Here is a 24,942-nt window from a genome sequence, read left to right on the forward strand (position 1 = left end):
CTTCATCTTAAGGAATTGAATGCAATGAAAATAACAATATCCCATTATGTTTTTTAAGAGAGAAAATAAAAACATATCTATTGATCAAGGCATGTTGTACTCATTCACTAAATACGAGGCTTCTTCCTTTCTCCAGGTGATTTGGTCAGACCTAGCAATCTAGGATTTATCTGGTAAATCCATGATCTGTGGTATCTACTCGAGATACCAAAACTCAAAGTTTCTATGGGCTCAAAGAGAGCAACACTGGTAAATAAATCAGGACTGAGAAACAAAGGATTCACTGAGCCGTGCAGTAATTTTATGCTTTTTAGAAAATCATTCTATCCTGTGTTTTTAATTTCTAACTGAAAAGGATTATATTGTTATGTCATATTATATTACGCTACATTTATTATATTATATTTATTATATTATATTTATTATATTATTTTGAATTAGACAGTTCCAAATTCCCATAGCTCAGGATCCCTTTAGAAAATGTTGCACATTCACCGACACTTGCCTGACATTTGCCTCCATTATACTTAAGTGCTCATAGATTTATCACTCATGATACTCAAAAGAAATGCTCTGTTGTATAATTTGGATTTCAGCTTACCTTCTACATACTTTATATCATTGCAGTTGTCTTACTATGACATATTGCAATAAACATGCTGCTAATGAAATGCATATTTTACATTATGGTTCTAAGAAAGGTGAAAAAGTCCTCTTTTTCAATATTTAACTGTTGAATGCTATGGAAGATGATCATGGTCATGGCTATTATACAAATCCCTAGGGAAATCCTGGTAAACATTAAAAGAATCAAATTCTAGGTATGCAGTTACTACTGTCCAAAGATTTCATAAGAAAACATGGCTGAAAGATGTGCTCTGTTTAGTCTATAAAATTGTAATGAAACTATAATAGTAAGTTTAACATCATTAGAAAATAAATTATTTTTCATGTTTCTTTCTGCATTCTCTGGTTAAGATTTGCATGTGAGGGACCTGAAGCACAGGAATAACCTATGAGAGAGTCATTAGTAACAACTATATCCAGACATCACCTTGGGTGATCCAAAATCATGCAAAGATCTAGGCAACATTAAGTGGCTGGTATTAGGGAACTCTATAGAGACGAAGGCCTCACCTGTTTCAGCATAAACAGGCTCCAAAAAGCCATGGCATTATGAGTAATAATAATGTTACTACCTTTTTCTCATGATAGGAGATACGAAATTAGCTAGTAATGATACCTTTGACAATAAAGAACAGGAAGAAATGGTTTCTAGGCATAAACAGGGGCTAAACACCAGGAAAGATACTTATGAAGAACATTCAACAGGAGATTCCTTATAATGTGCCACTTTGGCATGCAGATTATTTTGAGCTCAAGACAATGAAGGCCCAAAAGACTAATGAGCTTTTTTACCTTCCTTTTAACTACCGCTCAGAATTTAGATAGAGGGCCTGGTCCAGGAAGAGAGCTATCAGCAGAGATAACTAAAAACAGTATGGGCTAGGTTATGGGATGCTGTGGGAGGTTGGCAGGGCCTGTTTGTTCAAAGTCCCCTCTGTGTCCCATTGTTTCTGCCTGGCATGGCAAACACTTGTTTACCAAACATTCATTTATTCTTCCCATCTTCCTATGAATTGTCTTCCCTTTCTTTCTTTCTTTCTTTCTTTCTTTCTTTCTTTCTTTCTCTTTTCTTTCTTTCTTTCTTCCTGTCTCTTTTCTTTCTTTCTTTCTTTCTTTCTTTCTTTCTTTCTTTCTTTCTTTCTTATAATGTTTAGTTTTGAGAGAGAGATAGAGAGTGTGAGCAGGGGAGGGGCAGAGAAGGAGACATAGAACACTAAACAGGCTACAGGCTCCACGCTGTCAGCACAGGGACCCACACAGGGCTCCCAACTCACAAACTGCAAGATCATGACCTGAGCTGAAGTCTGACACTTAGCTGACTGAGCCACTCAGGGGCCCCCGTCTTTCTTTTAAAGCCCCAGACCACTACCCCCTTCTCCTTAGCTCAGAATGGCATATAAGCCTTAATTGTCTGACTATCTTTGAGACTCTCATGTCGTTGTGGGGCTCCTGTACATAGAAATTCAGTTTGCTTTTCTCCTGTTACTCTGTCTTATGTCAATTTAGTAACAGACCAACCAACAGAACCTAGAAGGGTAGAGGAAAAAATTTTCTTCCCCTATACTTACAGGTACTGATCGAACAGTGAACAAATATGCAATCCCTTTTTTCTACCCACTGATTTAAATATTGATACATAGTTATATATCATATAGACACATGAGTTTTGTATTACATATTTTAATTAAATTGGTTATATTGGAAGGGCCCCACAAAAATTTTTCCCCAGGGCCCTACGTATTCTACAGGGAGCACTGCCTTCTAAAATATTGAGAGATAGAGAAAAAATAGATATTAAGAAGTTTTTGTATATTATGAGAGAAGTTTTATATATTATGTAAAATATTTTGTGTATTTTTCTTTTGGTACCCCTTTGAGAAACTTCAGTCATGATTTAAATTGTTATTCTGCCTGTCAGATCAATATTTCTTTTATGAGCAATACCAGTTTCACAAATGAGAAAATACAGACGGAAAAAGCAATAATCCGGAGATTACCTAGTAATAGAGCTGAGGTTTGAGCCAAGTTGTATCTGACTCCAAAAGTCAGTCTCTTCAATACAACACAACTTGTTCTTCATCTGGTGAGGGAATCTTTCAGGCTGTCCAATTTTTGTGCTGGTAACACTTAGACTCATCCGATTCCTCTTGCGTTACCATGGTATCAAAACAATCTCACTTTAATTTGATTACTTAAATACTCTTTACTAATAAAGAATAAACTCGCTAGGATTATCTGATCAGATATTCCCAGCAATTGTCTTATAAATCATAATTTGCTTGCTGTGGGTTTGATTGGGTGAATGCATTCTCTGGAGTCAGACGATTGCCTGAAAATGACATAGTTAACTAAGTTTCTCTGTGCAAATATTGAGGATTAAGTCTACCACACTCATCTCCTCTGACATTTCTAACTCCTCAGGATGTAAGTTATCAGTATGTAAGCATCTACTGATCTTTCATCATCTTAATTTCAACATAAGTAGTACCTGTCAGTCTCTGGTCCATATATGAGTCAATAAATATATATATTAAATGAATGAATGAATGAATGAATGAATGAATGACTATCTGAATAGTTTTGCATCCATACTGACTTAAGATGAGATGATTATTGAGTAATTTTAATAACCTAAACTATCTGCCAGATGTTATCATATCCAAAAATTAAAAGTTTTAAAGTTCATATTCTGATAAAACTATAAAGATTCAGTAGAAAGTAAATTAATAAAATATATTATTATGGTGCATAAAATTGTAAAAATATTATTCACAAGAAAATATGTATCTTAGCTGTATGCAATAATGTTTTTAATCAAAATCCTCTGATATATCACTGCTCAAAGACAATATAAAAATTGATGCTGTGGAGAAAATCTGACACAAGAAAATCATATAGATACATACTATAGTTTATTTATAAAAAAAATTGAATTAAGCATTGCATTCCTTCGTTTAGTAAATGCTTAACAGTTGATACAATAAAATTTAAAAATCATGCAACCTAATATTAATAAAGAAATACAAAAAAGAATAGATTTTTTTTTTTTTTATTTAATTGGATGTATTCCAGAGAAGCCAGCTTGGGGGAGGCAGGTCATGGGATCTGGCTTTCATTTGTTAATGAATCATTTTATTTTTCAAAGATGTTGGTGGGTAATCAGGGAGACAGGTCAAAGCCCTAGTTGATCCATAGGGTAGAATGATCAATGGAAAAGCACAATGGGCCGGAAATGAGTATTGTTTCTACCAGTAATGATGATCTAATTTGTAACAATAAAAAAAGAATGTATTTGCTATTATCAGAGGTCGTATTTCTCCTAGAATAAGTACGGAAGAAGGTAGAAGGAATTAGCTCTGTGCAAGAGGTTTATATTTAGAATTTGGTCAAATGAAAACCATGCTCAATTCAGTCTGTATCTCTTTAGGCCAATGCTGTTCCTAACCACAGTAATAGTGAGTGGCGGTTTGCCACTGAACCATTAATATTCTCCGGCGCTTTCAAAAATTCTATTTTATTACAATGTATCTTATACAGGAACCAGAATAATCAGCCAGTAGTCACTCCAATAAAAATTCAGAGAGTGAATTAATTGATGGATAAAGCATTTTGCAACTGGCATCATAATGGTTACTTGATTTATTTATACCATTCAACCTTTAGAATATTAATTACCTAGCCTGCTTAGGTAGATGTCTAATTGAAATGATGAAAATGTTCTATCTCTTAGCTTTTAAACACTTGAAACTGATTGATACATTTCTTACCTCTCTTTGTATATTTCTTCACATTTGATAAAGTACAAATATATAATAATGAAATTGAAAACAATTCCTGGTTAATAGGTAGAGTCTTCCTGCTATATGAAACATTGGTTGTGAATCAATTATTTATGTCACCTGACTTAATACCATCCTGATAACAGATATGTGTTTTCTTAGATAACTGGTGCTGGGGCAATAAAATTAAAAAACAAAATCTGCTCCTAACCCAGACAATTCTCCATAAAAGTAACAAAGAAATAAAACAGTTTTTTCATTGTTTTTCTTTTCACCTGGCACTTCCACTGTTCTGAAAGAATTGAAGTGAAAATAGCATCCAAGAGAAACAAGAAGAATTATCAGTGCAAAGTGATGCCTTTATAAGAATAAAATGCTTTTTGTCAGGGGCGCTTGGGTGGCTCAGTTGGTTAAATGTCCAACTCTTGCTTTAGGCTCAGGTCATGATCCCATGGCTGGTGAGATGGAGCCCCGTGTCTGGGTCTGCAATGACAACAAGGACACTGCTTGAGATTTTTCCACTCCCTCGCTCTCTGCCCCTCCCCCACTCATGGTTGTTCTCTCCCTCTCTCTGTCTCTCTCTGTCTCTCTATCTCTCTCTCTCTCTCTCTCCCAAAATCAATAAACTTAAACAATGTTTGTCATAAAAAAGCAAGTTTATTATGCAATGAACATTAAATCAGAAAATGATGTTCATCATAGGTAATCTGCTAAATGCTGCAAAAACAGAAAGAAATCTCTTTTCTATAGCCAGATAGAACCTATTCATTACTTGTTCTCAGAATAAACAATAACTAGTCCTCAAGTAAAAGGACTTGATAGCACTGTTACCATGCATAGTTCATCCTAGATTCCCCAGGTAATTGGGGTGACTATGTTAGCTAACTGACTTTATCTAAAAGAGAAACAAACTTCTCAGATCTTTATGGCAGGAATTAGTTTTGCAGCTTAGAGCAAGATACTCAACAAAGTTAGCTTTCTAACCCCTTCATAGAAATGGGACAAAGGGGTACTATCCTATGATGTTTACCTTTCAAAGAGGTGGCTCTCAGGTCCTTGCGCAAGACTTTCTTGGATCCTAAAGCTGACAAAAGGTCTATCTAGTTTCAAAAGAATTTATATACATTCAAAGATAGGAAGAGGCACTGAAAAGTTTTTTACAGTAAGTGCTCTAAGAAAAAGAAAGGGAAGCAAATCTTTTCCTTTATTTTCAACAGGGAAAGTCAAACTTATTTTTAATTTGTATTTGTCCTCACACTGGGCATATATTGTTTTCTTTCAGGATTACCTTGCTGATGGCAATAAATTCAGAGCATAATGAATGCCATAATTTCTTCCTTGGAATATCCTCATTTCCCTGTTTATTTCCTATTTAGTATCATCCTAGTGTTATTGAATTAGAATACCCAGTAGCTTTGCTTTTAATAAGCCGTTTATTTCGGGGCAACTTGGTACTTTGAACCATACTTTGTATGAACCACATACATACATACATAATACACATATTACATATATAAAAATATATATACATAATAATATATATTTCTAAATCTCTGTGGGTAATGAAGAAGTCTCATGCTAGAGGACCTTAATATCTCAGAGTATCTGACTTGAGCTTTTCTAATCACCACAGTAAGCATTTTCTTTATAAACACTCTTATTTTTGATAAATGGGATTATTTTATAATTGGGATTGGTGGTACAATCAGAAGCTTAGGAGGAAGACAGACTTCCTAAACCTTAATTTACTCAATCTTAAAAATAGTATTTTAAATGGCTACTTTGAATAGAACAGTTACTTGGTGCCAGGCATAATTCTAAGCAATTTCTATATAGTAACACTTTAATCCTTAAAACAAATATACCCAGTAGATACTACTATTATCATTCTTTTTTTACAGAAAGGAAACAGAGGGTTTTAGCCACTTTCCCACTTTCCCAAGCTCACATAGTTAACTAGCTCCAACACTGGAATTTTGGCTCTGTGTCCCAATTTTTAGTAGGTACTATGTTATACCCACCTTACAGGATGATGTAATAAAGAGGTAAATTAGATGATGCGCCTAGTGTGATGCTCAGCACAAAATAAGCACTCAGCAAATATTACCCTCTATTGCTATTTTGTGGCTCATCGGTTGTTGCCCTTTTTCTTTGCTAACTTCAAAAAGCCTTCATTCAACCTGTTCTACAGGCAATATTAACACATAAGTCCAGAATCTTAAGGTTGGGAGATTTTGAGTATTTTGATATTTTTATTTTTTTAATATTACAAACTTTTTTGAAGTTAACAAGGATTGAATGTAAAACTTATCTACATATGGAGACTGAGTGTGGTTTGGGGTTTTCTGATCCTAATAATTCTTTTGTTCATTTATTCATTGATTCAGTCAATAGGTATCTGTTGAGTGCCTACTAAATTCTAGACACTATGCTCCATGAGGAGTCCACACTTAAAAGATTTTGAGAATTAATGAGTATTAGAAGTTCAAGGCCCAAAGAGATTCAAAACTATTATTAGAGCTTAATCTTCAAAGAAAATTAGCATGAGCTACACAGAAGACTCAAAACCTTTTGAATCTGCCCTGTCATCTTTCTCTAAGTGATTTGTCCAGATTATCTGTTACTGTTTCCTCAAAGCAAAATAGACTTGAATGACCCAAGATTTTCATTAATAGTTGTCTTTCCTTTCCTTTCCTTTCCTTTCCTTTCCTTTCCTTTCCTTCTCTTTTCTTTTCTGTTCCTTTCTTTTGTCTCAGCTAATTGCTTTTAGAGTACCTCTCCATCTGAGATAGTCTTAGTTAATATTTTAAGATTCTGATAAAAAACCTAGGCTTCCTTTTAGAAAACTCAAAGCCCATAAAAGCAAAATGATGAACTTATGAATGGTGGAAGCAAGAAGTCTGACATGATAAAAATGTTCAAATTTGAATAATTAATAATAAACATAATTATACCCTTGAAAGTTTCTTTTGTGCTTCTCACATGGGGTCAATTCTTTCTACCATCACCAGTGGTAAGTGCAGGTGTGGGAATCCTGTTGAATAAGCATAACAGGATTTGGGTGGTTTGGTTTCAAATTCCAGCTCTGCCTCTTATTATGTGATTTAGGGCAATTTACTCAATCTCTTTACATCTCAGCTTCCACATCTGGAAAATGGGTTGATATTGTAAGGGAGGAATAATAATTTTCCCTCTACCCTTCTAAGTTCTTATCTGAGATCCCCAATAATAAAAGACAGATTAACCAGGAAAAAAATCAGAAGTTTAATAACATATATACTTCCTGTGTATATGGGAGATTCATGGGAGATAACACAGGAAAATAACTTGCCTGAAATGACCCAAGCTACCACCTTAAATATCATCTCAAGCTAAAGACAAAAGATGTTGGGGGTGGGGAGCCGGTTATGAGAGGTTATCAGATAAAACACAGCAAACAAGGGTAAGGTTATCATGTAGATTTGGGTCCTTGCTTTCTCCACTGATAAGAGTTTCTAGAGCTTTAATCGTCTTGGTATAGAGAGGAAGACACCTTTACACGTTGAGATTGTCCTTACAAATGTAAAAGTCTCTTAAAAAGAATAACTAATACTAGTTTTCAGAGCTTCTCCTAAGTTTGCTTTTTCTTAAATATAACCAGCTCAAGACAGTCCTTATTCCAAAAAGACATAGTTTGAAGTGGCAAATGCTGCTCCCCTTTAATATTATCATGCGCTTCAAATTTTAGCTGTATTAGTCAGGTAAAGAATGTAAAGCAATTATTAAATACTAACTGTGAGTGTTAAGTGAGAAAATTAATTCATAAGTGCTCAGTAAATCATGAGCCCAATAAAATTCTAAGATTCTATAAGGCAAAGACTTTCTGTCTTTCTTTCCATATCCCCCTTTGCACTATTTCAATATAGCTACTGGAATGATCCTGTTGAATTAAGTAAGAGCAAAATATACACATCCTCACCTTGATCTATCCTCACCGTGATCCTTACCTGGTCTGCATTCCATTTGCTCTCTGACCTCATTTCCTTCTATTGTCTCCTTTGCTTTCTCTGCTCGGGTCATACGAACTCAGGACCTTCTTGCTGTTCTTGGAACAAGAAAGGTACAACCTGTACCCCCCCACCTCCCCCACCTCCCTACCCCCCAAAGCCTACACAACGGATGTACTGATGTTTCCTCTTTGAGAACACCTTGTGACCTATTCATTTCACAGCTTGCTCCTTACTTTCTTGAGTTCTTTACTCATATGTCACTTTCTTTTTTGAGCTTTCTGTAACCATCCTATTAAAAATGACAATTCACCTCCCAACACTTCCTAGTCTTCTTGAAGGCTTTGCTTTCCTCCATTAATACTTATTACTACTTAATATATGCTAGAATGTACTTATTTATGCTGTTTATTATTGATTTCCCCCACTAGAATACAAACGTTATGAGGGCAGGGATTTATGTCTGTTTTGCTGAAGACACAGGAAGAGTCTAGTATTCACAAGACCCTCGATAATCACAAGATAGTATACATTGTCCAATCCAAAAAAAGTAGGCACTTATAATTGTTCCAGTATGGATAAAAGAAGTAATGTGGATCAGAATCTGTAGGATGGTATTATAATGGGGGAGACATGAATTGTAACTTAAGATGATTTGTACAACTGAGGCAATGAGAGAGAAACCAGTTGGGAAAAATATAAAGTTATATCATCATCAATTATTTTAGTTTTTTACCATTTATTTTAGGTAATCGATGCCTAGATATTTAACCAGCATGCCAGACATTGTCATTGATCTTAGCCAGTTTGCTATATCATACAATATCATACGATCCAGTACCTCACATTTTCTATTAACCAGAAATGTCCCATAATATGTAAATGTGATAAACTAATAGTGTCCTTTAAATCCCAAGGAATGGTTCAGTCTGAGAAACCCTTCAAGAAAGATCCTATACATTTATAGGTAACAATTAAGTTCTAATTTTAAATTAAGCAGTAGCCACATCACTTGAGAATGCTATGGACTTCTGCTACCCTGCCCATTAACTAAGTTAGGTTAAATTAAATTAAATTGAATTAAATTAAAAATTTGAGAAACTGCAGAAAGCGTTCTCTTTGCATTTGTTAAATGAAATGTGGATCTGTTTTGAATAATGGGAGAGTATCTTTAGTTTTGTAGAGCTCTGATTTATACAAAAATTATTTGAGTGTTTTTCTGTACTGTATTCTCTGAAATGCCGTTTACCAATTTGTGACATCCCCATCTTATCTCAGAAGTATTTATGTCTAAAGAAAATTGTGGCCCATAAAAATGATCTTCCGTAGTGGTGCCTGGGTGGCTCAGTTGGTTAAGCATCTGACTCTTGATTTCTGCTCAGGTCATGAACTCATGGTTCGTGAGATCAAGAGTTGCATCAGGCACTGCAGTAAATCGTGGAGCCTACTTGGGATTCTCTCTCCCCAGCTCTTTCTGCCCTTCCCCTGCTTGTGTTCTCTCTTCATTCTGTCTCTCAAAATAAAGAAATAAACTTAAAAAAATGATCTCTCCTAAATAAATATATGATGTAGAATATAAAAAAAAAACACTGTGCTTTTGATTTCACTAATTTTATTTTTCTTGCTTACATCTAGGTATTGGATGCCTCAAATGAAATGCTATTATTGTTCTTAGACAGTTTCATTGCTATCAGCTATACTTTGCATATTACTCAGTGACTTACATTTTCTGTGGCATCTTCAAATGATATTTACATTTGATAGAATGTGGTAAAAATATATTCTTACTGAAATAAACTAATTGCATTTGTTTCAGATACCTTTCAGAACCTACACTCTGAAGCAGTCTATGCATTTGTGTCTTTGTTTTGATTGTTGTAAACTTTAATTTTCCCTGAGATATCCTATAATATTTTTTCTTTTTCATTTCCATATGTTCTGATACTAAGTTCAACTCAGACAAACCAATAAGGTGGAGTAGATTGGATGCAGAGAGGGCAAACCTGAATTGACAAGTGTGTGGATGGACCCCTTTTCTGACTGATGTTACTTGGAGCTAATCTGGAGCTATGCATTGGTTTCCTTTGGCTGATCCTAGTTAAGACCTGTGGTGCTAATGTCCATACATATTAGCATTTTTGCTCTAAAACGTATTCCAACTGAGTCGATAAATTGTGTGGTCATTCTACCAATGATTCCCTCTTTCCACAATGACCAGCCTGCCATCCAAATTTTCAAAGTTCCCACCCCTGACTACCTAAAAATGTGTAGGGAGATTTAGAAAGCAGACTCTCACTTGAGAAATTCTAAAATTAAGTGTAAACAAACACAAAACCCATGCAAACCACTATTCCTAAATTTTTTGAAGAAATGAGCTCACAGAGCAGTGCCTGAGATCTAATTCATGTATTTTAGGATTAATTCAGAAGCTTTAGTCCAAATGTATCAGATGCTTCATGTCAAGCACCAGCAGTAGCAATGCTATTAGCATCATAATGAAGGACACAATGACACATTAGATACCAAAAGAATGGCTTATATTTTTCCTCTCACAAAATTACACAAGTTGGCAAACATCTAAATTTGTATTGAAAACTTCACTTCTTTTAGCGGTAGCTGGCTATTGCCCCAACTCTACTTTTCCTTAATTTGCAAAATATTCCCAGTCCATACATATCTGGGCATATGTACAAGTTTTAAATATTATAGTCACGTCCTTAAAATAATTTATCTTTTTGTGACAATTTTGATTTATGCATGATATAAGTGACTGTTATGGTCTTTTGATACTTAAAACTTTATTTTATCTAAGCAATCAGAATAGCAAATATGTTATTCAAACCAACCAATCTCATTTTGGCAGAAAGGAAACTGTAAGCTGTAAATTCTGACTGCCTAGTTTTTAATGTTCTATTTGATCAACATGAGGACATAAGGATCATTCAGGATTTGATGCATTTTTAATGTTCTATTTGATCAACATGAGGACATAAGGATCATTCAGGATTTGATGCATTTTTTTTTTCAAACATGTACCTTAATGGATAAAGGATATGTTTTAGATTTGAACAGATCTGGGCTTGAATCTCAACTCAGTCAATTACTAGCTTTGTGAGTTGGGAAGTTATTTGGTCTTTTTCATCTTCATTATCTTTGTTTGTAAAATGAAGATAACAATGCTCCCTTTCAGGCAATTATAGGATTACATGAGATGATGCACTTGATGTGTCCAGCACAGTGCCTGGCACATGAGAAGGGCTTACCCTTTCCTCCTTTTGTCCCTCAACAAAATTACCAACACTTTGAAGGAAAAAACTGTATTTATTATTTTTTGTCACATCTCTTTCTTACTCGTCTATCCCAAAGTGCCACATACATGGTACTTAATAAATATATACTACCTTTATTTAATAATTTCTAGAACTTGACTATAAACCTGGCATCTCTTAAGGTTTGTCGGATAATACCTATCACTTTCCTGTACTCTAAATCTCATCCTCTCCAGTCTCTTCCGGCGATCTCATTTCGCAAGTACTGCCCCTTTCATCTTCACTTTCAATCCATCTATACACTAGCACTGTTCTTTTAGCAAGTAAATATGTTCAAACTAACATTTCCAATCTAAAGAAGAAGACAACGGTGATGACTCCCTCTAGTCTACATTCTAATCTAGGACTCCAGTGTTCTTTTTGCCCTAGAACCAAGCTCTGAGAAACAGGTTTTTTGCAATGACAATTGGCATTCTTACCTTGGCTTTGTCACCAACCATTTTCCCCTCCAGCCTTAGCAACTGGTCTCTGACTCACTCTTCAGTATTTTTTCTCTCCCCCAAAGCACAATAGCCTACTATTTACCAGATCCAGAGATACTTACTAGTCTTTATCCTGCTTTGCCTCTTGACTTCTCTATTGATTTGACTTCTTCATATGTAATGCTGAACCTAAGAGTCAGGAGTAAAATCCAACATTCCATTCATTAGTTAAACCAACCAGCTATAGAGGAAAAACAAATCTGAATTTGCTTGATTACTGCACTTTCATCTGTTATAATTGTATATTTCCTTAAATTAGGGGTGTAAATTAGGGGTGCCAGGGTGGCTCAGTAAGTTAAATGGGTGACTCTTGATTTCAGCTGAGGTCATAAACTCATGGTTTGTGGGATTGAGCCCCATGTGGGGTTCTGAGCTGACAGCATGGAGCCTGCTTGGGATTCTCTCTCTCAATCTCTAGTATGCATGTGTGCTCTCTCTATAAAATAAATAAATAAACATTAAAAAATTAACATTGTCATTTAAACTAGTCTCTTTTTTTTTAAGTTTATCTATTTTGAGAGAGACATAGGCAGCATGAGTGAGGGGGTGGGGGGAGACAGAGAGTCCCAAGCAGGCTCCATGCTGTCAGCATAAAGCCCGATATGGGGCTCAAATACATGGAATGGTGAGATTATGACCTGAGCCTAAAGCAAGAATCGGACGCTTAACAAACTGAACCACCCAAGTACCCCTAAACTATTTTTAATTTAAGCAGGGGATTCTAGATGTTTTCTATTGATCCTGATTGTTCGATATTAGTTATCTTCCTTGACAAATATATAAACAGCATTTTAAAATATTTTTGGAAAATTATGCATAAAGTTATTTGATACTACCATAAATTTACCATTCAATGTTAGTATTATGTATTTTATGAAAACTGTTCTCCTTCCTAAGTGATTGCTTTTGTTTATTGAGCCAAATCTATTAAACCAAAGAAAATGATGAGAATTTTCCTTAAATGTATACCAAAGAAATCTCTTACAGATATAATTGTCACTAGGAGAGTTGTTTATTTGAAAAAAGACTAGTGTCATTCTGAAGGGGAGTAGGAGCTGACTCGAGAGAGGGCTGAGGAGCAAAGAGAGTGATGGATGTTGCAGCAGGCACTCATACTCTGAGGCAGGTGGGGGAGCATGGGGCTTTTTAGAAACTGAAAGAAAGTTCATGTATAAACCAGGAGAAGTTAAGTAAGGAATAGGTTTTGACAGGCCTTTGGAGAATTTAGAGATTTAGGTCTTTATCTTTAAAGTAATGAAAATCCTCAGTAATACCTTAAGCTTGATGGTGGTGGGATGAGGGAATTAGATGAATTTTATAAAAACATCACTTTGGCTGCGGATTGGAAGGGAACAAGAATGAGTGCAAAAAGGCTGCAGGGGCTACCATAGTTGTCCAGGAAAGAGATTATAATAGGTATGAAGACTAGAAGTATGGAAAAATTTAAGGCATTTAGAAAGTAAAACTGAACATGGAAAGAGGTGGTAAATGTTTGTATAAAGGGTTATTAAGGTAAGAACTGTATGAAGTATCCCTTCAAAATATTTAATTGAGCAGCTACAGTACATAGTTGAATAAGTAATGTGAAGGGAACCAGGTTGAGATCAGAGAGAACACTTAAATCAAGACTTTTGGTGGGAGTAGGGATGGCAAAGTTTGAGACTATAAGGTGGATAGGGAGAGGAGGATATTGGAAGCTACACAAATCTCCCATTTGTATCTACTCCTCCATGTCATATGCTTCCCGATAACTTCCCCAAATGCTCCTGAAGTGTCTTCTTTCTTCATTTCTGGTGACCCATCCGGAACACTGGAACTGTTATACATTTGCTGCTACTGCCTGCTTAATTGTGCAGGAGGAAATTACGTCCTTTCATTCCCATGACAGCATTCCAAGAGATTATATGTGTGTAATAGACTTTACTGAGGATTAGAGTATGTTTGTGTATGTATACAATACACACATCCGGTTATTTAGGGCCCATTGTATTAAGGTTTATTCTTAGCATGTCTTCACAGACCATTCTTTGAACCACCCTTTAGGAAATCTCCATACACAAAGTAGTGTATAGTCAACTTGACTTCATTTTAGTGACTGACCATTATTCATCATTGTGTGCTTTTCTTGTATGTTTAATGTTGACATTCAAAACCTGAAATTAAAAAAATGATAGGAAATTCCAAATGATTGACTTGTTATTAGTCACTCAAATAGTCAATCAATTAACCACGCACAAAAAGTATTTAGTCTTAACTTATGCAAAGTATTACATTAGAAAGCACTGGATACGAAAAAGCAGACTCACTCAAGAAACATTTAATGTAATCAAATACATGAAACACATCTATATATGCACCCGGGAAATAATCCACTTATTTTTCAGCTATTTTTTAGACATATACTCCTGTCTGGGAACTGTGTTAGTCCTTCACATATGTCAATTCTAATCCTCTCAAGGTAGATATTTTATCCTCATTTATATAGGAGGGAACTAAAGCTCAGAGTTGTGATGATAGAAAGTTAATTTTCATTATTAAGAAATTAATTCCTTCCTAGAATAACATGCATATAATAGTAAATGGCATCTTGAATAGGTAGTAAGTTGGAATGCAGAAAACTTCAAAAAAGGAAAGCATGCAATGGTTGCAGCCACTGTGGAAAACAATATGGAGGTTCCTCAAAAAATTGAAAATGAAATTAGCATATGACCCCCACTAATGCCACTACTGGATCTTTACCTAAAGAAAAAAACATTAATTTGGAAAGATATATATATATCTGGAAACAGCTCAAGTGTCCATCCAGAGATGAGTGAGTAAAGTAGAACTGGTGTGTGTGTGTGTGTGTGTGTGTGTGTGTGTGTGTGTGTATACATGTGAATAGGTGTGTGTGTATATATATATATATATATATATAAATATATATATATATATGCATATATACCTACAATGGAATATTCTGAGCCATTAAAAAAGAATGAAATCTTGGGGCGCCTGGGTGGCTCAGTCGGTTGAGCGTCTGACTTCAGCCCAGGTCATGACCTCACAGTTCGTGGGTTCGAGCCCTGCATCGGGCTCTGTGCTGACAGCTCAGACCTTGGAGCCTGTTTCAGATTCTGTGTCTCCCTCTCTCTCTGCCCCTCCCCCACTCGTGCTCTGTCTCTCTCTGTCAAAAATAAGTAAACATTAAAAAAAAAAAAATGAAATCTTGTCATTTACAACAACATGGATGTACCTAGCAGGTATAATGCTAAGTGAGATTAAGTGAGATAAGTCAGTCAGAGAAAAAGAAATATTATTTCATTCATATGTGGAATTTAGGAAACAAAGCAAATGAATAAACAAAAACAACAACAACAAAAGAGACAGACAAAAACCAAACTATTAAATACGGAGAAACAAACTGGTGGCTGCCAGGGGCTAGGTGACAGGATAGGGGGAATAGATAAAGGGGTAAGAGTAGTCTTGCCTTGACAAGCACTGAGAAATGTATATAATTGTTGAGTCATTACATTTTACATCTGAAACTAATAGACTGTATTAATTATACTTGAAAAAACTTGATAACATACAGAACTTCTTGAAAAAAAATTAAGTTAGAAAGGTAAAAAAACACACTAAAAATTTAAATGAAAAATAAATCTGATATTGTGATGGCAATAATTTTAAAACATAAATTATGTGGACAAATTTTTGGAAAAAGTGTAACTTTCTAAAATCGATTAAAAAAGAAGAGATTTGGGGCACGTGGGTGGCTCAATTGGTTAAACATCTGACTCTTGATTTTGGCTCAGGTCATGATATCACAGTTCTTGAGTTTGAGTCCCAAGTCAAGCTCTGCACTGACAGCACAGAGCCTGTGTGGGATTCTCTGTCTCTCTGTCTCTCTCTCTCTCTCTGTCCCTCCCCTGCTCATCCTCTCTCTCTCTCTCTCAAAAATAAATAAAAACTTTTTTAAAGTAAGAATAGAAATTCAACTAGAATCATAAAATTATGTAAATTTCCTAACATTTTTAGGAAAATTTCTTGTTTTGAAATTAAGTTTTTAAGATTTTTGAACATGATATGGTTCATGATATAGTTTGTTTTTATAACATTGCCAGTAAATAAACACATAGTATTTTAAGTGCATGACTTCAACTACAGAACTTTTGACCTCATAATCATTAAAGAAATGTAATGAGTATTTATAAAATTACCCATAAACAACATGTTAGGACTAGTTTAAATACATACTAAAGAAAAACAGATAATTGCAGCCTTGCACATGTTTAGAGAAAAAACAAAACAAAACAAAACAAAATAAAACAGAAGCTCTCTTCAAGTTTTTTTTTTTTTTCCAACGTTTTTTATTTATTTTTGGGACAGAGAGAGACAAAGCATGAACGGGGGAGGGGCAGAGAGAGGGAGACACAGAATCGGAAACAGGCTCCAGGCTCTGAGCCATCAGCCCAGAGCCTGACGCGGGGCTGGAACTCACGGACTGCGAGATCGTGACCTGACTGAAGTCGGACGCTTAACTGACTGCGCCACCCAGGCGGCCCTCTCTTCAAGTTTTTTATGGCACAAGTGTTACCTTGCTACAAAAATAGAAAGTAACCATATGAAAATGAAACTTTATAGTGGAATCTCTATTGTGTACATGTTGAGAACAACTTAAAAATATTAGCAAACCAAATCTAGTAATTTAACAGTGCAACTAAATTGGTTTATTCTAGACATGCAAGCTAGTTCAACATTAGAAAATATGTGGATGTAATTTATTGCATTTATAAATTAAAGGTAAAACTACAATCATCCCAACAGATGCATAATCATTCATGAATTAAAACAAAAATATACTTAGCAACATAGGAATAGAACTATAAGGTGAGAACATTTGGAGAAAAAATTAACATTTAACAGTAAAATATCAAAAGCATTTATCTTTTAAATAAAGAATAAGACACGGATACTCACTGTCCTGATTTCTATTCAATATTGTTGTACAAAGATCAGCAGGACAAAAGGAAAGGAAAAGACATACTGTTTTGAAAAGGAAACAAAGACATCAACATTCACAGATACAAGATTTACAACACAGAAGCCCTAAAGGATCTACAGCATTAATAAGAGAGATTAGGACAGTTGCTAGATATTAAATGAATTCTCTACATCAGAAAATAAAAGAAACTTCTATTTTAAAAAATATTATCAGGATATCTGGGTGGCTCAGTTGGTTAGGTGTCCAACTTCAACTCAGGTCATGATATCATGGTTTATGGGTTTGAGCCCCAAGTTAGGCTCTGTGCTGACAGCTCAGAGCCTGGAGCCTGCTTCAGATTCTGTGTCTTCCTCTCTCTCTGCATCCCTACTGCTTGTGCTCTGTCTCTCTGTGTCTCTCACAAATGCATAAACGTTAAAAAAATTAAAAACATATATATTATCTGAGTACAACCAAATTATAAGGTACTAAAAATAAATCTCACAAGATATGTAAAAGTTTTTCCTCAGAAAATCTTAACACTTTATTGAAAGACATTAGCCACCTTAATAAATTCCATTATATGCAAGGAGGGGAAGATCCAGGAATGTAAAGGTATACATTCTCCAACAAACAATAAAAGATTCAATGCAATTCCAATTAAGATTTCCACAAATTATTCTCATGGAACTTCACAAGCCTATTTTTAGATAGATTTGTGATACTTCACCTAACAGATAATGAGATTTGATAGAAATCTCTAGAAATGAAGGTAGTATGATATTGTTACAGGGAAGAAAATAGTAGAGATACAAATGTAAATATATATGGTGCTCATTTATGAGAGAGATTGAAAATGAAAGAGATAGTTTTTAATAACTGCAGAGAGAAAAACTTGTTAAGCATCTTGTAGGGGCCAAGGGCAAGCTGCCCCAAGATGGGCCACTTTAGCATAAAGATTATTTTGAGTTAAAAGTAATCAAAACTTAGCAGATGCAGGAAAAGCCCTCTGCCTCCCCCTCAACTGCCTAAATTTACATTGGAAAGGAGAGCCTATGCCAGGAAGAGAGCTATTAAGAGAGACTCCCCTTTATCTTAAGAAACTTATTCACATAATAAGGCAATCTTTGTTTTAGGGAACATGTCCTTTCATCTTCTTGCTAATGGTCTTCTCCCCTTTATCTTCAGACCCCTCCCCTCTCCTGAGCTCATTTAAGCTTCATGTTGCCTCATTGTGTTTGGAATTTCATGTCTGTGTCGATTCCCCATATGTGCATCTATTAAATTTGATTTTCTCATATTAATCTCTTTTGTATTAATTTGATTCCAAGTCTAGCTAGAAGGACCATAGGTCACAAGCAGGTCTTCCTCCCTGACAATATGAACATCAAAAGAGATAGAGGAAGAGAAAAATAATACAAAAATAAATGCTTTACACACACACACACACACACACACACACACACACACAAAGTTTTATGAAGAAAAATAAATCAGTAAGGGGTCAAAGAGTGACAACAAGAAGGTACTAGTTAGATAAGGTTTTCAGGGAATGCTTCTGTGAGCAGTGAACTGAAATAGGGAACGGATTATGTAGATATCACCAGAAACATGAAGTGTGAAGGGCGCGAGGGAGAAGTGTTTTAGACAAGCTCAAGGCACAGCAGGAAAGCAGAGGCAGAATGAGACAGAGAGTAAAAGTAGTAGAAGATGAGGACAGAGGTAAGTGCTGAGTGTACCAATCATATAAGGCCTTGAAAGTTCTGGGAAGAATTTTGGACTTATTCTGAAAAAGGAGGGAATAAATTGATGGGTTTGAAGGAGATCTGACTTAGATTTTTTTTTTCAAAGTTTTCAAAGTTTCATTTGGTAAAATGCATATAACATAAAATTTACACTCCTAACAAATTTTAAGTCTACAGTTCCATAGTGTTAAGTATATTCACATTGTGGTACAGCCAATCTTTAGAACCTTTTCATCTTGCAAAGATGAAAGTCTATTCCCATTAAACAACGACTCTTCACTTCCCTCTCCAGCTCCTGGTAGCCATCATCTACTTTCTGTTTCTATGAGTTTGACTTCTCAGGATACTTCATATAAATGGAATCATACAGCATTTGTCTTTTTGTGACTGGCTTATTTCATTTAGCATGTCCTCAAGGTTCATCTTGTAGCTTGTGTTAGAATTCCCCTCTTTTATAAGACTGAATAATACTCCACTGTTTCTATATCACATTTTTAAATCTATTTATCTATTGATGAACATTTGGACAATAAGCTTCCATCTACTGGCTCTTATGAATAATGTTGCTTTGAACATGGATATACACATATCTCTTTGAGACTCTTTCAATTCTTTTGGATATATATCCAGAAAAGAAGTTTCTGGATCTGATCTGATTTCTTTTAAAAGCAATATTTCAGTTGCTGCACGTCAGGAAGACAAGGTGAAAGCAGGGAGACCAGTAAGAAGGGCTTATCCCCAAATCCAAGAGAGTGATGAAGCTCTCTTGGGCTAAAACTATAATGGTGCAGATAGTAGTAAAATGGTCAAATTCTGGTTAGCCAACTGAATGTGTTTCTGTATTAGAAGAGGGGCCTGAGAGAAAGGAGTTGTTGATCACTCTAAAGGTTTTGGCTTGACCAATAGGAAAGGAGGCAAGAAACGGAGATTATTAGGGGAGGTTTGCTTTAGAGTGTAGGGATGGATGATCAAGAGCATGGTTTGATAGTCAAGTGGGCATATTTAGTAGTGAATTCTACATTTTTCTATACTTGAAGGTAGAACTAAAGACGAAAGATACAAATTTGAGAATTGCCATCAGTGTGTAGATGGTATTCTAATCAGGAGACTGGATGAAGTTCCCTAGTGAGTGAGTATAGATGGAGAAAAGATGTTCTTAGACTGAGCCCTGGGGCTAGCTGACAGAGATTGAGAGGAGAATAATCTGGTTTGAGAACTAGAGCAGAAAGAGCAGTGAAGGAGATGAGATGCAAGGTGAGTGGTAAGTCTTGAGAGTCCAATGAAGAAAAATTTAATTAAAGAGGTAGTAATGAAAGCTGTCCAAAGCTGCTGACTTCAAAGGTAGTTACCAAAAGAAAAAGTAAAAATGATCATTAAAAACATGCAAATACATTATTTGTACTCAATTAAAAGAAATACAATTTTAAACTACATTGGAAAACAGTTTATTACCTATCGGGTTGGTAAACATCCAAAATTTTGACCACATTGCCTGATGAGGAAGCTGTGAGGAAATAAGCACTCTCATATATATCTAGTGGGAATGAAAGATGTTCAGACCTGTATGAAGAAAATTGAACAATAATTAGAAACATTCCAGTTACATCAAGGCATCTACTCTAAAAGCGCTCTGGGAAATATGTATAAAATGTGACTCTTGACTAATTTTCAGTGCCATTAAAGTAACAACAGCAACAGCAACAACAAAAATCCATGACTATAACTGAAAAAAAAATCCAAGAGGAAGCTAATCTATTTAAGAAGACTTGGGGTGCTTGGGTGTCTCAGTCCATTGTCTAACTTCAGCTCAGGTCATGATCTCACAGTTCATGAGTTAGGGCCCTGTGTCGGGCTCTGTGTTGACAGCTTAGAGCCTGGAGCATGCTTCGGCTTCTGTGTTTCCCTCTCTCTCTCTGCCCCTCCCCTGCTTGTGCTATATCTCTCTCTTTCTCTCAAAAATAAATAAGCTTTTTAAAAAATTAAAAAAAATAAAGGAGACATTAAAAAAAAACCTAAGTTCCAAATTCAGTGTGCTGACCTTGTCTGGATCCTCCTTAAAATAAAGTAAGTATACAAACACATTTTTGAGATAATTGAGGAAATTTGGTTATGGACTGGATATTATTTCATTTTACTGTTAATTTTGTTACTATTCTTTCTGTTCAATGTGATAATATATTTTTTGGATTTCGCAGGAAAATGTTGATAGTTTTAGAAGCACATACTTAAGTAGATGGTGATAAAATACCATAATTTGGGGGAATTTGCTTTAACAAATTTCATTTTCATGAGTTTTAAATGCTTCAGCAAATGAAAAAAGGAAAATGTGACAAAATCTTGATGATGGTTGGGTTTTGAGTGATAGGTAAGGTGCGTGGTTTGAATCGTAAGGACTTTAGATTATGTCTTCCAGACTCATCCATGTTTACTATATGTGGCAGGATTTCCTTCTTTTTAAAGATTAAATAATATGTATATACCACATTTTCTTTATTGATTCATCTATTGATGGGTACTTAAGTTGTTTCCATGTCTTGGCTATTGTCAATAATATTGTAATGAACACGGTAGCACAGGTAACTCTTCAAGATTCTGCTTTCACTTCCTTTGGATACTACTCAGAAGTAGGATTGATGGATCATATGGTAGTTCTCTTTAATTTTTGAGGAAACTCCATACTTTTCTCCATAGCAGATGAACCATTTTACATATCCTCCAATAGTGCACAAGTAACAGAAGGACAAATACTGCATGATTCCACCTTTATGAGGTATCCAGAATAGTCAAACTCATACAAAAGGGAGAGGGAAAAGGGGAGTTGCCATTCAACTATATGAAGTTTCAGTTATGCAAGACAAATACTAGAGATGTGATGTACAAACTTATGCCTGTAGTGGAAATATTGTACTGGGCACTTAAAAATCTGTTGAGAATAGATTGATCCCATGTTAAGTGTTCTTACTACAAAACAAACAAAAAATATGTAAAAAATTGTAAGGGCTATATGGGGCTTTGTTGTATTATTCTTCTTACTCTTCCATATGTGTGAAAATTAATAATAATTTTTAAAGCTGCTGATATTACATAATAAGAGTAAAAATTAACTGTTGGAATTGGCATTGCAATGGTAACCTTCACAAGAGTTGTTTCACTAGCCAGAAAGGGATAAAATCCTGGTTTGTATAGGTACAAAAGAAATTAGGTCAAGAGGAATTATCAATAGGGACTGTGGATGAGTCTTTGGAAGAATAGTGTGGTGGGGACCAAAATAATGGAGAATGATATGTGAGATAAAATTTTGTTTTTTAAAAATTTTGAATTATTTCAACACGTTTTGATGAAATCAGGTTATGTTATTCCCATAAGAAAGCATTATTGTAAGTTCTTTTGAAAACATGTAATTAGGGTGAATGGGGTTAGAGAAATTGGAAAAAAACCCAAAACTTTTGTGTTTATCTCAAAATGGGAATGGTCTTACTAAAGAGAGCAAATGCCTGAAATCTCTTAGGTAAAATGCTGTCATCCCTGGACACTTGGGTGTACCAATGTCTCTACTGGATATTCTTTTTCTAGTTTTCTATAGGTTACTAATCCTTCTCTATTTGATACATTCTTTCTTTAAATGTAGGAGTACATTCAATTTTGTCAAGGAATGTCTTGACCTTGGAGTACTGTTTCTTAGGGAGACTTTACATAACTCTTCTATGGACCATTATGAGTTAATCTCAACTTTAACTCTCCAACATTGATATTAGTTTCTTTAAAAATAATGGCACAATAGTGACTTAGTGCTTTTGTTCCCCCTGTTATGTATGTATGTATGTATGTATGTATGTATGTATGTATTTAAGTAGGCTCCATGCCCAATATGGGACTTGAACTCATGACCCTGAGATCAAGACTCACACACTCTACCAACTGAGACAGCCAGGCACCCCAGTGATTTACTATCTCAAGAAAGCCTTATTCTATCCCTTGTATATAAATAACAAATAAAATTTGGTAACAAATTTTACTAGGCAACACCTCAAAATGTAAATGAGCAGAATTGAAAGTCATCAGACTAAATATCTTTATTAACTGTGGAATATAACTAATATTTAAACTTGAAAATTAAATATTACACTATTGAATGCTTTTTCATGATGCTCTCTTGTCAAGAAAATGTTAATAAGAATAGATTTTGTAATTTTAAGTTTCTTCTTTTGGTGATTAAAAGATTCAACTTAACTATATTTTCCTCCCTGAAATTCCAAAGTTAAATAAAAATATTTAAATATGGAATGAAAAATCAGTAAAGGTACAAAGAATTTACACAGATGGAACAATATAGAGAAAGTAAAAATCCCTGAGTTAGGGAAATAATTATTCCTGAATGTACTTCACTTGTTTGTATTTTATCTCCCTTTTCATCATTCTAAAAATAGAATTGCTTCTTATGCTTGTTCTTGCCATGCCTTTCATATTAAAAGGTAGTTTCATAATTATTTTATTTTAAACAACAGAATACTTACTATTTGGGTAAGACACCCTCTTCCAGAATGACCTCAATGAAAACCAGTGTTCATTTTGAATGAGACCATCAGTTGTAATAAAAAAAAAAATCAAAGGAATTTAGCAAGTTTGAATATTTTTTCCTAAAGTGTCAATATCTCCATTGCAAATAGATGCATAGTGTTTCAATTAAGTTCCTTAAACAACACTTGATAGAAATGTTGTGGAATTTATTATAGTATAATAGGTGGTTTATATTTTGAGAGCATGTACCCACATTTGTAAGACAAATTTTTCAAAAGATGGTCTTCATATTATATATGTGGGATCAGATCTCCAGAGGCGTATCAGTCCTAACTTGAAAAGGTGCTATTTTTCACAACACAGATAGAAGTGAAGATGATGTATTCTTAAAAATGTGTTAGGTGGCCTTAAAAATTGCCCTGATTTTGATAAAGCCTGTGACATGAAAGATGCATTTGCAAAGATTGACTACAATGTTTAATGAAATGTAGCAGTAAGAAAAAAGAAATATTTTAAAATGAGTATATTTTAATATAATTTTAATAATTATGATGAACAGTTATGCAGACTTTTGTATTTGATTTGTCCCCTGGTGACCTGCACTTCTCAAAGTCTTCGTCATCTCAGGAATTAGTCTTCATTTTTATAATTGCTCAGGTCTTAGACCTTGGCGTGGTCTTGAAATGTCTCTTTCTTTCACACCCTACATCTATCACAAAAGCCCACTGACTGTACGTTCAAGAGATACTTGGAATCCTACCACTTCTCACCATTTTTATCTTATGCATGTCCCAGTGTCCACCAGATCTTACCCAGATCACTGACAGGCTCTCAACTGGTCTCCCTGCTTTTACTTTTACTCTTCCCCTAATAATTTAATGTAACACAGCAGCCAGAGTGATCCTTTCAAAACAGAAGTTGGGTCATACTAATTCTCTGCTCAAAATAACTCTACAAATTGTTTTTCTCAGAGAAAAGCCAAACTGTTAGAAATGGTCTACAAAACCCTTCATGTTCTGGCCAACCTCTAAGCCATCTGTCCATTGCTTGATACACTTACCCTCACTTTCAAAGCTGCAGCCAGAAAGACCTCTTTACTTTTTCTCAATACAACAAACATAATTCTACCTATAGAACTTGCACTTTGCTATTCCCTCTGTCAAGAACGTTCTTTCTCAGAAACCCAATTTATTCTCTCCTTCATTAATTATATCTCTGATCAAATGTCTTGTTATTAGAACCAACTTCTCTGACAATCTTATAGGAAAATGGTATATTGTACATTTCCTGTCTGAGACCTAGAATTAGGCAATTATCCAAGTAGCCCAGATTCCTTCTAGCAGGAGATGGTATTTAAAGATCACACTTTGGAGAAAGGATTGCCATTCCTAATAGGTTGATCATTGTTACTAGAATTTTCCAGTGAACAGCATTAGAAAATATGTGTGTGTGCTCTATTATCTATCTATCTATCTATCTATCTATCTATCTATCTATCACCTATCACCTATCA

The sequence above is a fragment of the Panthera uncia genome, chromosome F2 (assembly GCF_023721935.1).
Source record: "Panthera uncia isolate 11264 chromosome F2, Puncia_PCG_1.0, whole genome shotgun sequence".
Lineage (NCBI taxonomy): Eukaryota > Metazoa > Chordata > Mammalia > Carnivora > Felidae > Panthera > Panthera uncia.